The sequence below is a fragment of the Cetorhinus maximus genome, unplaced genomic scaffold (assembly GCF_964194155.1).
Source record: "Cetorhinus maximus unplaced genomic scaffold, sCetMax3.hap1.1 HAP1_SCAFFOLD_1848, whole genome shotgun sequence".
Classification (NCBI taxonomy): Eukaryota; Metazoa; Chordata; class Chondrichthyes; order Lamniformes; family Cetorhinidae; genus Cetorhinus; species Cetorhinus maximus.
In genome coordinates, this window is record NW_027597788.1 from 16,885 (window position 1) to 33,768 (window position 16,884).

Here is a 16,884-nt window from a genome sequence, read left to right on the forward strand (position 1 = left end):
ATCACACACTGTGTGACTGTACAGAGTCACTGTTTATGCAGGGTGAGGGTCACTCACTGTGTAACTGTACAGAATCACTGTTTATTCAGTGCAAAGATCACTCACTGTGTAAGTGTACAAAGTCACTGTTTATACAGGGTAAGGGTCACTCACTGTGTCACTGTACAGAGTCACTGTTTATTCAGGGTAGGGGTCATTCACTGTGTAACTGTGCAGAGTCACTGTTTATTCAGGGTAAGGATCATTCGCTGTGTAATTGTACAGAGTCAGTGTTTATTCAGGGTGAGAGTCTCTCAATGTGTAACTGTACAGAGTCACTATCTATTCAGGGTAATGATCACTCACTGTGTAACTGTACAGAGTCACTGTTTTTTCAGGTTATGGATTACTCACTGTGTAACTTTACTGAGTCACTGTTTCTTCATGTAAAGCATCACTCACTGTATAACTGTACAGAGTCACTGTTTATTCAGGGAAAGGATCACTCACTGTGTAACTGTACAGAGTCACTGTTTATTCAGGGTAAGGATCACTCACTGTGTAACTGTAAAGAGTCACTGTTTATTGAGGGTAAGGGTAACTCACTGTGTAACTGTACAGAGACACTGTTTATTCAGGGTAAGGATCACTCACTGTGTAACTGTACAGAGTCACTGTTTATTCAGGGTAGGGGTCACTCACTGTGTAACTGTACAGAGTCACTGTTTATTCAGGGTAAGGGTCACTCACTCTGTAACTGTAGTGAGTCACTGTTTATTCTGGGTAAGGGTCACTCTCTCTGTAACTGTACAGAGTCACTGTTTATTCAGGGTAATGATCACTCACTATAACTCTACAGAGTCACTGTTTATTTAGGGTAAGGATCACTCACTGTAACTGTACAGAGTCAATGTTTATTCAGTGTAAGGAACACTCACTGTGTAACTGTACAGAGTCACTGTTTATTCAGTGTAAGGATCACTCACTTTGTAACTGTACAGAGTCAATGTTTATTCAGGGAAAGTGTCATTCAAATTGTAACTGTACAGAGTCACTGTTAATTCAGGGTAAGTGTCACTGACTGTGTAACTGTACAGAGTCACTGTTTATTCAGTGTGAAGATCACTCACTGTGTAACTCTACAGAGTCACTGTTTATTCAGGGTAAGGGTCACTCACTGTGTAACTGTACAGAGTCACTGTTTATTCAGGGTAAGGGTCACTCACTGTGTAACTGTACAGAGTCACTATTTATTCTGGGAAATGATCACTCACTGTGTAACTGTACAGAGACACTGTTTATTCAGGGTAAGGATCACTCACTGTGTAACTGTACAGAGTCACTGTTTATTCAGGGTAAGGGTCACTCACTGTGTAAATGTACAGAGTTGCTCTTTATTCAGCGTGAGGATCACTCACTGGGTAACTGTAAATAGTCCCTGTATTTCAGTGAACGCATCACTCACTGTGTAACAGTACAGAGTCATGTTAATTCAGGGTAAGGATCACTCACTGTGTATCTGTACAGCGTCACTGTGCATTCAGGGTAAGGTCAGTCTCAGCGTAACTGTACAGAGTCACCGTTTATTCAGGTTAAGGGTTACTCACTGTGTAACTGTACTGAGTCACTGTTTATTCATGTAAAGCATCACTCACTGTGTAACTGTACAGAGTCACTGTTTATTCAGGGTAAGGATCACTCACTTTGTTACTGTAAAGAGTCACTGTTTATTCAGGGTAAGGATCACTCACTGTTTAACTGTATAGAGTCCCTGTTTATTCAGGGTAAGGATCACTCACTCTGTAACTGTACAGACTCACTGTTTATTCAGGGTAAATTCACTCACTGTGTAACTGTACAGAGTCACTGTTTATTCAGGGTAGGGGTCACTCACTATAACTGTACAGAGTCACTGTTTATTCAGGGTAAGGTTCACTTGCTGTATAACTGTCCAAATTCACAGTTTATTCATGGTTAGGATAAATTACTGTGTAACTGTACAGAGTCACTGTTTATTCAGGGAAAGTTTCATTCAAGTTGTAACTGTACGTAGTCACTATTTATTAAGGCTAAGGTCACTGACTGTCTAACTGTACAGAGTCACTGGTTATTCAGAGTAAGGGTAACTCACTGTGTAACTGTACAGAGTCACTGTTTATTCAGTGTGAGGATCACACACTGTGTAAGTGTACAGAGTCACTGTTTATTCATGTGCAAGGGTCACTCATTGTGTAACTGTACAGACTCCCTATTTATTCAGGGTAATGATCACTCACTGTGTAACTGTACAGAATCACTGTTTATTGAGGGTGAGGATCACACACTGTGTGACTGTACAGAGTCACTGTTTATGCAGGGTGAGGGTCACTCACTGTGTAACTGTACAGAATCACTGTTTATTCAGTGCAAAGATCACTCACTGTGTAAGTGTACAAAGTCACTGTTTATACAGGGTAAGGATCACTCACTGTGTCACTGTACAGAGTCAATGTTTATTCAGGGTATGGGTCACTCACTGTTAACTGTACAGAGTCACTGTTTATTCAGGGTAAGGATCACTCAGTGTGTAACTGTACAGAGTCACTGTTTATTCAGGGTATGGTTCACTCACTGTGTAAGTGTACAGAGTCACTGTTTATTCAGGGTAAGGGTGACTCACTGTGTAACTGTACAGAGTCACTGTTTATTCAGGGTGAGGGTCACTCACTGTGTAACTGTACAGAATCACTGTTTATTCAGGGCAAAGATCACTCACTGTGTAAGTGTACAGAGTCACTGTTTATACAGGGTAAGGGTCACTCACTGTGTCACTGTACAGAGTCACTGTTTATTCAGGGTATGGGTCACTCACTGTTAACTGTACACAGTCACTGTTTATTCAGGGTAAGGATCACTCAGTTTGTAACTGTACAGAGTCACTGTTTATTCAGGGTATGGGTCACTCACTGTTAACTGTACAGAGTCACTGTTTATTCAGGGTAAGGATCACTCACTGTGTAACTGTACAGAGTCACTGTTAATTCAGGGTTAGGGTCACTCACTGTGTAACTGTACAGAGTCACTGTTTATTCAGGGTAACGATCACTCACTGTGTAACTGTACAGAGTCACTGTTTATTCAGGGTATGGATCACTCACTGTGTAACTGTACGGAGTCACTGTTTATTCAGGGTAAGGGTCACTCACTGTGTTACTGTACGAAGTCACTGTTTATTCAGGGTAAGGGTCACTCACTGTGTAACTGTACAGAGTCACTGTTTATTCAGGGTAAGGATCACTCACCGTCTAACTGTACAGAGTCACTGTTTATTCAGGGTAAGGATCACTCACTGTGTTACTGTACGGAGTCACTGTTTATTCAGGGTAAGGGTCACTCACTGTGTAACTGTACAGAGTCACTGTTTATTCAGGGTAAGGATCACTCACCGTCTAACTGTACAGAGTCACTGTTTATTCAGGGTAAGGATCACTCACTGTGTTACTGTACGGAGTCGCTGTTTATTCAGGGTAAGGGTCACTCACTGTGTAACTGTACAGAGTCACTGTTTATTCAGGGTAAGGATCATTCACTGTGTAACTGTACAGAGTCAATGTTTATTGAGGGTAAGGATCACTCACTGTGTTATTGTACTGAGTCACAGTTTATTCAGGGTAAGGATCACTCACTGTGTAACTGTACAGAGTCACTGTTTATTCAGCGTAAGGATCACTCACTGTGTTACTGTACGGAGTCACTGTTTATTCAGGGTAAGGGTCACTCACTGTGTAACTGTACAGAGTCACTGTTTATTCCGGGTATGGATTACTCACCGTCTAACTGTACAGAGTCACTGTTTATTCAGGGTAAGGATCACTAACTGTGTAACTGTACAGAGTCACTGTTTATTGAGGGTAAGGATCACTCACTGTGTTATTGTACTGAGTCACTGTTTATTCAGGGTAAGGATCACTCACTGTGTAACTGTACAGAGTCACTGTTTATTAAGGCTAATGTCACTCACGGTGTAACTGTACAGAGTCACTATTTATTCGTGGTAATGATCACTCACTGTGTAACTGTACAGAGTCACTGTTTATTCAGGGTGAGGATCTCTCACAGTGTAACTGTACAGAGTCACTGTTTATTCAGGGTAAGGATCACTCACTGTGTAACTGTACAGAGTCACTGTTTATTCAGGGTAAGGGTCACTCACTGTGTAACTGTACAGAGTCTCTGTTTATTCAGGGCAAGGGTCACTCTCTGGGTAACTGTACAGAGTCTCTGTTTATTCAGGGTAAGGATCACTCACTGTGTAACTGTACAGAGTCACTGTTTATTCAGGGTAAGCGTCACTCACTGTGTAACTGTACAGAGTTTCAATTTATTCAGGGTAAGGTTCACTCACTGTGTTACTGTACAGAGTCTCTGTCTATTTTGGGTAAGCTTCACTCTCTGTGTAACTGTGCAGAGTCACTGTATATTCAGGGTAAGGATCACTCACTGTCTAACTGTTCAGAGTCACTGTTTATTCAGGGTAATGATCACTCACTGTGTAACTGTACAGAGTCACTTTTTATTCAGGGAAAGGATCACTCACGGTGTAACTTTACAGAGTCACTGTTTATTCAGGGTAAGGATCACTCACTGTGTAACTGTACAGAGTCACTGTTTATTCAGGGTAAAGTTCACTCACTGTGTAACTGTACACAGTCACTGTTTATTCAGGGTAAGGATCACTCACTGTAACTGTACAGAGTCACTGTTTATTCAGTGTAAGGATCACTCACTGTGTAACTGTACAGAGTCACTGTTTATTCAGGGTAAGGATCACTCGCTGTGTAACTGTACAGAGTCACTGTTTATTCAGGGAAAGTGTCATTCAAATTGTAACTTTACAGAGTCACTGTTTATTCAGTGTGAAGATCACTCACTGTGTAACTGTACAGAGTCACTGTTTATTCAGGGTAAGGGTCACTCACTCTGTAACTGTACAGAGTCACTGTTTATTCAGGTTAAGGGTCACTCACTGTGTAACTGTACAGAGTTGCTCTTTATTCAGAGTGAGGATCACTCACTGGGTAACTGTAAATAGTCACTGTATTTCAGTGAACGGATCACTCACTGTGTAACTGTACAGAGTCATGTTAATTCTGGGTAAGGATCACTCACTGTGTTTCTGTACAGAGTCACTGTGTATTCAGGGTAAGGTCAGTCTCAGCATAACTGTACAGAGTCACTGTTTATTCAGGTTAAGGGTTACTCACTGTGTAACTGTACAGAGTCACTGTTTATTCAGGGTAAGGATCACTCACTGTGTAACTGTACAGAGTCACTGTTTATTCAGGGTAAGGATCACTCACTTTGTTACTGTAAAGAGTCACTGTTTATTCAGGGTAAGGATCACTCACTCTGTAACTGTACAGAGTCCCTGTTTATTCAGGGTAGGGATCACTCACTTTTTTACTGTAAAGACTCACTGTTTATTCAGGGTAAGGATCACTCACTTTGTTACTGTAAAGAGTCACTGTTTATTCAGGGTAAGGGTCACTCACTGTGTAACTCTACAGAGTCACTGTTTATTCAGAGTAAGGTTCACTCACTTTGTAACTGTACTGAGTCACTGTTTATTCATGTAACGCATCACTCACTGTGTAACTGTACAGAGTCACTGTTTATTCAGGGTAAGGATCACTCACTTTGTTACTGTAAAGAGTCACTGTTTATTCAGGGTAAGGATCACTCACTTTGTTACTGTAAATAGTCACTGTTTATTCAGGGTAAGGGTCACTCACTTTGTTACTGTAAAGAGTCTCTGTTTATTCAGGGTAAGGATCAATTACTGTGTAACTGTACAGAGTCGCTGTTTATTCAGGGAAAGTGTCATTCACATTATAACTGTACAGAGTCACTGTTTATTCAGGGTAAGGTTCACTCACTGTGTAAGTGTACAGAGTCACTGTTTATTCAGGGTAAGGATCACTCACTGTGTAACTGTACAGAGTCACTGTTTATTCAGTGTGAGGGTCAAACACTTTGTAACTGTACAGAATCACTGTTTATTCATGGGCAAGGGTCACTCATTGTGTAACTGTACAGACTCCCTATTTATTCAGGGTAATGATCACTCACTGTGCAACTGTACAGAATCACTGTTTATTGAGGGTGAGGATCACACACTGTGTGACTGTACAGAGTCACTGTTTATTCAGGGTGAGGGTCACTCACTGTGTAACTGTACAGAGTCACTGTTTATTCAGGGCAAAGATCACTCACTGTGTAAGTGTACAGAGTCACTGTTTATAAAGGGTAAGGGTCACTCACTGTGTCACTGTACAGAGTCACTGTTTATTCAGGGTATGGGACACTCCCTGTTAACTGTACAGAGTCACTGTTTATTCAGGGTAAGGATCACTCAGTGTGTAACTGTACAGAGGCACTGTTTATTCAGGGTATGGGTCACTCACTTTTAACTGTACAGAGTCACTGTTTATTCAGGGTAAGGATCACTCACTGTGTAACTGTACAGAGTCACTGCTTATTCAGGGTATGGATCACTCACTGTGTAACTGTACAGAGTCACTGTTTATTCAGGGTAACGATCACTAACTGTGTAACTGCACAGAGTCATTGTTTATTCAGGGTAAGGATCACTCACTGTGTAACTGTACAGAGTAACAGTTTATTCAGGGTAAGGGTCACTCACTGTGTAACTGTACAGAGTCACTGTTTATTCAGGGTGAGGGTCACTCACTGTGTAACTGTACAGAGTCACTGTTTATTCAGTGCAATGGTGACTCACTGTTTAATGGTACAGAGTCACTGTTTATTCAGGGTAAGGGTCACTCACTGTGTAAGTGTACAGAGTCACTGTTTATTCAGGGTAAGGGTGACTCACTGTGTAACTGTACAGAGTCACTGTTTATTCAGGGTGAGGGTCACTCACTGTGTAACTGTACAGAATCACTGTTTATTCAGGGCAAAGATCACTCACTGTGTAAGTGTACAGAGTCACTGTTTATACAGGGTAAGGGTCACTCACTGTGTCACTGTACAGAGTCACTGTTTATTCAGGGTATGGGTCACTCACTGTTAACTGTACACAGTCACTGTTTATTCAGGGTAAGGATCACTCAGTTTGTAACTGTACAGAGTCACTGTTTATTCAGGGTATGGGTCACTCACTGTTAACTGTACAGAGTCACTGTTTATTCAGGGTAAGGATCACTCACTGTGTAACTGTACAGAGTCACTGTTAATTCAGGGTTAGGGTCACTCACTGTGTAACTGTACAGAGTCACTGTTAATTCAGGGTTAGGGTCACTCACTGTGTAACTGTACAGAGTCACTGTTTATTCAGGGTATGGATCACTCACGTTGTAACTGTACGGAGTCACTGTTTATTCAGGGTAAGGGTCACTCACTGTGTTACTGTACGGAGTCACTGTTTATTCAGGGTAAGGGTCACTCACTGTGTAACTGTACAGAGTCACTGTTTATTCAGGATAAGGATCACTCACTGTGTTACTGTACAGAGTCACTGTTTATTCAGGGTAACGATCACTCACTGTGTAACTGTACAGAGTCACTGTTTATTCAGCGTAAGGATCACTCACTGTGTTACTGTACGGAGTCACTGTTTATTCAGGGTAAGGGTCACTCACTGTGTAACTGTACAGAGACACTGTTTATTCAGGGTATGGATCACTCACCGTCTAACTGTACAGAGTCACTGTTTATTCAGGGTAAGAATCACTCACTGTGTAACTGTACAGAGTCAATGTTTATTCAGGGTATGGATCACTCACTGTGTCACTGTACAGAGTCACTGTTTATTCAGGGTAAGGGTCACTCACTGTGTAACTGTACAGAGTCACTGTTTATTCAGGCAAAGGATCACTCAATGTGTAACTGTACAGTCACTGTTTATTCAGGGTAAGGATCACTCATTGTGTAACTGTGCAGAGTCACTGTTTATTCAGGGTAAGGGTCACTCACTGTGTCACTGTACAGAGTCACTGTTTATTCAGGGTATGGGACACTCCCTGTTAACTGTACAGAGTCACTCTTTATTCAGGGTAAGGATCACTCAGTGTGTAACTGTACAGAGGCACTGTTTATTCAGGGTATGGGTCACTCACTTTTAACTGTACAGAGTCACTGTTTATTCAGGGTAAGGATCACTCACTGTTTAACTGTACAGAGTCACTGCTTATTCAGGGTATGGATCACTCACTGTGTAACTGTACAGAGTCACTGTTTATTCAGGGTAACGATCACTAACTGTGTAACTGCACAGAGTCATTGTTTATTCAGGGTAAGGATCACTCACTGTGTAACTGTACAGAGTCACTGTTTATTCAGGGTAAGGGTCACTCACTGTGTAACTGTACAGAGTCACTGTTTATTCAGGGTAAGGGTCACTCACTGTGTAACTGTACAGAGTCACTGTTTATTCAGGGTAAGGGTCACTCACTGTATAACTGTACAGAGTCACTGTTTATTCAGGGTAAGGGTCACTCACAGTGTAACTGTATAGAGTCACTGCTTATTCAGGGTAAGGGTCACTCACTGTGTAAATGTACAGAATCACTGCTTATTCAGGGTAAGGGTCACTCACTGTGTAACTGTACAGAGTCACTGTTTATTCAGGGTAAGGATCACTCACTGTGTTACTGTACAGAGTCACTGTTTATTCAGGTTAACGATCACTCACTGTGTAACTGTACAGAGTCACTGTTTATTCAGCGTAAGGATCATTCACTGTGTTACTGTACGGAGTCACTGTTTATTCAGGGTAAGGTACACTCACTGTGTAACTGTACAGAGTCACTGTTTATTCAGGGTATGGATCACTCACCGTCTAACTGTACAGAGTCACTGTTTATTCAGGGTAAGAATCACTCACTGTGTAACTTTACAGAGTCACTGTTTATTCAGGGTAAAGATCACTCACTGTGTAACTGTTCAGAGTCACTGTTTATTCTGGGTAAGGGTCACTCACTGTGTAACTGTACAGAGTCACTGTTTATTCAGTGTAAGGATCACTCACTGTGTAACTGTACAGAGTCACTGTTTATTCAGGGTAAAGGTCACTCACAGTGTAACTGTACAGAGTCACTGTTTATTCAGTGTAAGGATCACTCACTGTGTAACTGTACTGAGTCACTGTTTATTCAGGGTGAGTGTCACTCACTGTGTAACTGTACAGAGTCACTGTTTATTCAGGGTAAGGATCACTCACTGTGTAACTGTACAGATTCACTGTTTATTCAGGGTAAGGGTCACTCACTGTGTAACTGTACAGAGTCACTGTTTATTCAGGCAAAGGATCACTCACTGTGTAACTGTACAGTGTCACTCTTTCTTCAGCAGGGTAAGGATCACTCACTGTGTAACTGTACAGAGTCACTGTTTATTCAGTGCAATGGTGACTCACTGTTTAATGGTACAGAGTCACTGTTTATTCAGGGTAAGGGTCACTCACTGTGTAAGTGTACAGAGTCACTGTTTATTCAGGGTAAGGGTGACTCACTGTGTAACTGTACAGAGTCACTGTTTATTCAGGGTGAGGGTCACTCACTGTGTAACTGTACAGAATCACTGTTTATTCAGGGCAAAGATCACTCACTGTGTAAGTGTACAGAGTCACTGTTTATACAGGGTAAGGGTCACTCACTGTGTCACTGTACAGAGTCACTGTTTATTCAGGGTATGGGTCACTCAATGTTAACTGTACACAGTCACTGTTTATTCAGGGTAAGGATCACTCAGTTTGTAACTGTACAGAGTCACTGTTTATTCAGGGTATGGTTCACTCACTGTTAACTGTACAGAGTCACTGTTTATTCAGGGTAAGGATCACTCACTGTGTAACTGTACAGAGTCACTGTTAATTCAGGGTTAGGGTCACTCACTGTGTAACTGTACAGAGTCACTGTTTATTCAGGGTAACGATCACTCACTGTGTAACTGTACAGAGTCACTGTTTATTCAGGATATGGATCACTCACTGTGTAACTGTACGGAGTCACTGTTTATTCAGGGTAAGGGTCACTCACTGTGTTACTGTACGGAGTCACTGTTTATTCAGGGTAAGGGTCACTCACTGTGTAACTGTACAGAGTCACTGTTTATTCAGGGTAAGGATCACTCACTGTGTAACTGTATATATTCACTGTGTATTCAGGGTAAGGATCAATCACTGTGTAACTGTTCAGAGTCACTGTTTATTAAGGCTAATGTCACTCACTGTGTAACTGTACAGAGTCACTATTTATTCGGGGTAATGATCACTCACTGTGTAACTATACAGAGTCACTGTTTATTCAGGGTGAGGATCTCTCACAGTGTAACTGTACAGAGTCACTGTTTATTCAGGGTAAGGATCACTCACTGTGTAACTGTACAGAGTCACTGTTTATTCAGGGTAAGGGTCACTCACTGTGTAACTGTACAGAGTCACTGTTTATTCAGCGTAAGGATCACTCACTGTGTTACTGTACGGAGTCACTGTTTATTCAGGGTAAGGGTCACTCACTGTGTAACTGTACAGAGTCACTGTTAATTCAGGGTATGGATCACTCACCGTCTAACTGTACAGAGTCACTGTTTATTCAGGGTAAGGATCACTAACTGTGTAACTGTACAGAGTCACTGTTTATTGAGGGTAAGGATCACTCACTGTGTTATTGTACTGAGTCACTGTTTATTCAGGGTAAGGATCACTCACTGTGTAACTGTACAGTGTCACTGTTTATTCAGGGTAAGGATCACTCACTGTGTAACTGTACAGAGTCACTGTTATTCAGGGTAAGGATCACTCACAGTGTAACTTTATATATTCACTGTGTATTCAGGGTAAGGATCAATCACTTTGTAACTGTACAGAGTCACTGTTTATTAAGGCTAATGTCACTCACTGTGTAACTGTACAGAGTCACTATTTATTCGTGGTAATGATCACTCACTGTGTAACTGTACAGAGTCACTGTTTATTCAGGGTGAGGATCTCTCACAGTGTAACTGTACAGAGTCACTGTTTATTCAGGGTAAGGATCACTCACTGTGTAACTGTACAGAGTCACTGTTTATTCAGGGTAAGGGTCACTCACTGTGTAACTGTACAGAGTCTCTGTTTATTCAGGGCAAGGGTCACTCTCTGGGTAACTGTACAGAGTCTCTGTTTATTCAGGGTAAGGATCACTCACTGTGTAACTGCACAGAGTCACTGTTTATTCAGGGTAAGCGTCACTCACTGTGTAACTGTACAGAGTTTCAATTTATTCAGGGTAAGGTTCACTCACTGTGTTACTGTACAGAGTCTCTGTCTATTTTGGGTAAGCTTCACTCTCTGTGTAACTGTGCAGAGTCACTGTTTATTCCGGGTAAGGATCACTCACTGTCTAACTGTTCAGAGTCACTGTTTATTCAGGGTAATGATCACTCACTGTGTAACTGTACAGAGTCACTGTTTATTCCGGGAAAGGATCACTCACGGTGTAACTTTACAGAGTCACTGTTTATTCAGGGTAAGGATCACTCACTGTGTAACTGTACAGAGTCACTGTTTATTCAGGGTAAAGTTCACTCACTGTGTAACTGTACACAGTCACTGTTTATTCAGGGTAAGGATCACTCACTGTAACTGTACAGAGTCACTGTTTATTCAGTGTAAGGATCACTCACTGTGTAACTGTACAGAGTCACTGTTTATTCAGGGTAAGGATCACTCGCTGTGTAACTGTACAGAGTCACTGTTTATTCAGGGAAAGTGTCATTCAAATTGTAACTGTACAGAGTCACTGTTTATTCAGTGTGAAGATCACTCACTGTGTAACTGTACAGAGTCACTGTTTATTCAGGGTAAGGGTCACTCACTCTGTAACTGTACAGAGTCACTGTTTATTCAGGGTAAGGGTCACTCACTGTGTAACTGTACAGAGTTGCTCTTTATTCAGAGTGAGGATCACTCACTGGGTAACTGTAAATAGTCACTGTATTTCAGTGAACGGATCACTCACTGTGTAACTGTACAGAGTCATGTTAATTCTGGGTAAGGATCACTCACTGTGTATCTGTACAGAGTCACTGTGTATTCAGGGTAAGGTCAGTCTCAGCATAACTGTACAGAGTCACTGTTTATTCAGGTTAAGGGTTACTCACTGTGTAACTGTACAGAGTCACTGTTTATTCAGGGTAAGGATCACTCACTGTGTAACTGTACAGAGTCACTGTTTATTCAGGGTAAGGATCACTCACTTTGTTACTGTAAAGAGTCACTGTTTATTCAGGGTAAGGATCACTCACTGTGTAACTGTACAGAGTCCCTGTTTATTCAGGGTAGGGATCACTCACTTTTTTACTGTAAAGACTCACTGTTTATTCAGGGTAAGGATCACTCACTTTGTTACTGTAAAGAGTCACTGTTTATTCAGGGTAAGGGTCACTCACTGTGTAACTCTACAGAGTCACTGTTTATTCAGAGTAAGGTTCACTCAATTTGTAACTGTACTGAGTCACTGTTTATTCATGTAACGCATCACTCACTGTGTAACTGTACAGAGTCACTGTTTATTCAGGGTAAGGATCACTCACTTTGTTACTGTAAAGAGTCACTGTTTATTCAGGGTAAGGATCACTCACTTTGTTACTGTAAATAGTCACTGTTTATTCAGGGTAAGGGTCACTCACTTTGTTACTGTAAAGAGTCTCTGTTTATTCAGGGTAAGGATCACTCACTGTGTAACTGTACAGAGTCACAGTTTATTCAGGGTAAGGATCAATTACTGTGTAACTGTACAGAGTTGCTGTTTATTCAGGGAAAGTGTCATTCAAATTGTAACTGTACAGAGTCACTGTTTATTCAGGGTAAGGTTCACTCACTGTGTAAGTGTACAGAGTCAATGTTTATTCAGGGTAAGGATCACTCACTGTGTAACTGTACAGAGTCACTGTTTATTCAGTGTGAGGGTCAAACACTTTGTTACTGTACAGAATCACTGTTTATTCATGGGCAAGGGTCACTCACTGTGTAACTGTACAGAGTCACTGTTTATTCAGGGCAAAGATCACTCACTGTGTAAGTGTACAGAGTCACTGTTTATAAAGGGTAAGGGTCACTCACTGTGTCACTGTACAGAGTCTCTGTTTATTCAGGGTATGGGACACTCCCTGTTAACTGTACAGAGTCACTGTTTATTCAGGGTAAGGATCACTCAGTGTGTAACTGTACAGAGGCACTGTTTATTCAGGGTATGGGTCACTCACTTTTAACTGTACAGAGTCACTGTTTATTCAGGGTAAGGATCACTCACTGTGTAACTGTACAGAGTCACTGCTTATTCAGGGTATGGATCACTCACTGTGTAACTGTACAGAGTCACTGTTTATTCAGGGTAACGATCACTAACTGTGTAACTGCACAGAGTCATTGTTTATTCAGGGTAAGGATCACTCACTGTGTAACTGTACAGAGTCACAGTTTATTCAGGGTAAGGGTCACTCACAGTGTAACTGTACAGAGTCACTGTTTATTCAGGGTAAGGGTCACTCACTGTGTAACTGTACAGAGTCACTGTTTATTCAGGGTAAGGGTCACTCACTGTAGAACTGTACAGAGTCACTGTTTATTCAGGGTAAGGGTCACTCACAGTGTAACTGTACAGAGTCACTGCTTATTCAGGGTAAGGGTCACTCACTGTGTAACTGTACAGAGTCACTGTTTATTCAGGGTAAGGGTCACTCACTGTGTAAATGTACAGAATCACTGCTTATTCAGGGTAAGGGTCACTCACTGTGTAACTGTACAGAGTCACTGTTTATTCAGGATAAGGATCACTCACTGTGTTACTGTACAGAGTCACTGTTTATTCAGGGTAACGATCACTCACTGTGTAACTGTACAGAGTCACTGTTTATTCAGCGTAAGGATCACTCACTGTGTTACTGTACGGAGTCACTGTTTATTCAGGGTAAGGGTCACTCACTGTGTAACTGTACAGAGACACTGTTTATTCAGGGTATGGATCACTCACCGTCTAACTGTACAGAGTCACTGTTTATTCAGGGTAAGAATCACTCACTGTGTAACTGTACAGAGTCAACGTTTATTCAGGGTATGGATCACTCACTGTGTCACTGTACAGAGTCACTGTTTATTCAGGGTATGGATCACTCACCGTCTAACTGTACAGAGTCACTGTTTATTCAGGCAAAGGATCACTCAATTTTTAACTGTACAGTCACTGTTTATTCAGGGTAAGGATCACTCATTGTGTAACTGTGCAGAGTCACTGTTTATTCAGGGTAAGGGTCACTCACTGTGTCACTGTACAGAGTCACTGTTTATTCAGGGTATGGGACACTCCCTGTTAACTGTACAGAGTCACTGTTTATTCAGGGTAAGGATCACTCAGTGTGTAACTGTACAGAGGCACTGTTTATTCAGGGTATGGGTCACTCACTTTTAACTGTACAGAGTCACTGTTTATTCAGGGTAAGGATCACTCACTGTTTAACTGTACAGAGTCACTGCTTATTCAGGATATGGATCACTCACTGTGTAACTGTACAGAGTCACTGTTTATTCAGGGTAACGATCACTAACTGTGTAACTGCACAGAGTCATTGTTTATTCAGGGTAAGGATCACTCACTGTGTAACTGTACAGAGTCACTGTTTATTCAGGGTAAGGGTCACTCACTGTGTAACTGTACAGAGTCACTGTTTATTCTGGGTAAGGGTCACTCACTGTGTAACTGTACAGAGTCACTGTTTATTCAGGGTAAGGGTCACTCACTGTATAACTGTACAGAGTCACTGTTTATTCAGGGTAAGGGTCACTCACAGTGTAACTGTATAGAGTCACTGCTTATTCAGGGTAAGGGTCACTCACTGTGTAACTGTACAGAGTCACTGTTTATTCAGGGTAAGGGTCACTCACTGTGTAAATGTACAGAATCACTGCTTATTCAGGGTAAGGGTCACTCACTGTGTAACTGTACAGAGTCACTGTTTATTCAGGGTAAGGATCACTCACTGTGTTACTGTACAGAGTCACTGTTTATTCAGGGTAACGATCACTCACTGTGTAACTGTACAGAGTCACTGTTTATTCAGCGTAAGGATCATTCACTGTGTTACTGTACGGAGTCACTGTTTATTCAGGGTAAGGGTCACTCACTGTGTAACTGTACAGAGTCACTGTTTATTCAGGGTATGGATCACTCACCGTCTAACTGTACAGAGTCACTGTTTATTCAGGGTAAGAATCACTCACTGTGTAACTGTACAGAGTCAATGTTTATTCAGGGTATGGATCACTCACTGTGTCACTGTACAGAGTCACTGTTTATTCAGGGTAAGGGTCACTCACTGTAACTGTACAGAGTCACTGTTTATTCAGGCAAAGGATCACTCAATGTGTAACTGTACAGAGTCACTGTTTATTCAGGGTAAGGATCACTCATTGTGTGACTGTGCAGAGTCACTGTTTATTCAGGGTCATGGTCTCTCACTGTGTAACTGTACAGAGTCACTGTTTATTCAGGGTGAGGACCACTCACTGTGTAACTGTACAGAGTCACTGTTTATTCAGGGTAAGGGTCACTCAATGTGTAACGGTACAGAGTCACTGTTTATTCAGGGTAATGATCACTCACTGTGTAACTGTACAGAGTCACTGTTTATTCATGGTCAGGGTCTTTCACTGTGAAACTGTTCAGAGTCACTGTTTATTCAGGGTAAGGATCACTCACTGTGTAACTGTACAGAGTCACTGTTTATTCAGGGTAAAGATCACTCACTGTGTAACTGTTCAGAGTCACTGTTTATTCAGGGTAAGGGTCACTCACTGTGTAACTGTACAGAGTCACTGTTTATTCAGTGTAAGGATCACTCACTGTGTAACTGTACAGAGTCACTGTTTATTCAGGGTAAAGGTCACTCACTGTGTAACTGTACAGAGTCACTGTTTATTCAGTGTAAGGATCACTCACTGTGTAACTGTACTGAGTCACTGTTTATTCAGGGTGAGTGTCACTCACTGTGTAAGTGTACAGAGTCACTGTTTATTCAGGGTAAAGATCACTCACTGTGTAACTGTACAGATTCACTGTTTATTCAGGGTAAGGGTCACTCACTGTGTAACTGTACAGAGTCACTGTTTATTCAGGCAAAGGATCACTCACTGTGTAACTGTACAGTGTCACTCTTTCTTCAGCAGGGTAAGGATCACTCACTGTGTAACTGTACAGAGTCACTGTTTATTCAGTGCAATGGTGACTCACTGTTTAATGGTACAGAGTCACTGTTTATTCAGGGTAAGGGTCACTCACTGTGTAACTGTACAGAGTCACTGTTTATTCAGTGCAATGGTGACTCACTGTTTAATGGTACAGAGTCACTGTTTATTCAGGGTAAGGGTCACTCACTGTGTAACTGTTCAGAGTCACTGTTTATTCATGGTAAAGATCACTCACTGTGTAACTGTACAGAGTCACTGTTTATTCAGTGCAATGGTGACTCACTGTTTAATGGTACAGAGTCACTGTTTAATCAGGATAAGGGTCACACACTGTGTAACTGTGCAGAGTCACTGTTTATTCCGGGTAAGGATCACTCACTGTGTAACTGTACAGAGTCACTGTTTATTCTGGGTAAGGATCACTCACTGTGTAACTGGACATTGTCACTGTTTATTCAGGGTAAGGGTCACTCACTGTGTAACTGTGCAGAGTCACTGTTTATTCAGGGTAAGGATCACTCACTGTGTAACCGTACAGAGTCACTGTTTATTCAGGAAAGTGTCATTCAAAGTGTAACTGTACAGAATCCCTGTTTATTCAGGGTAAGGATCACTCACTGTGTAACTGTACAGAGTAACTGTTTATTCAGTGTAAGGATCACTCACTGTGTAACTGTACAGAG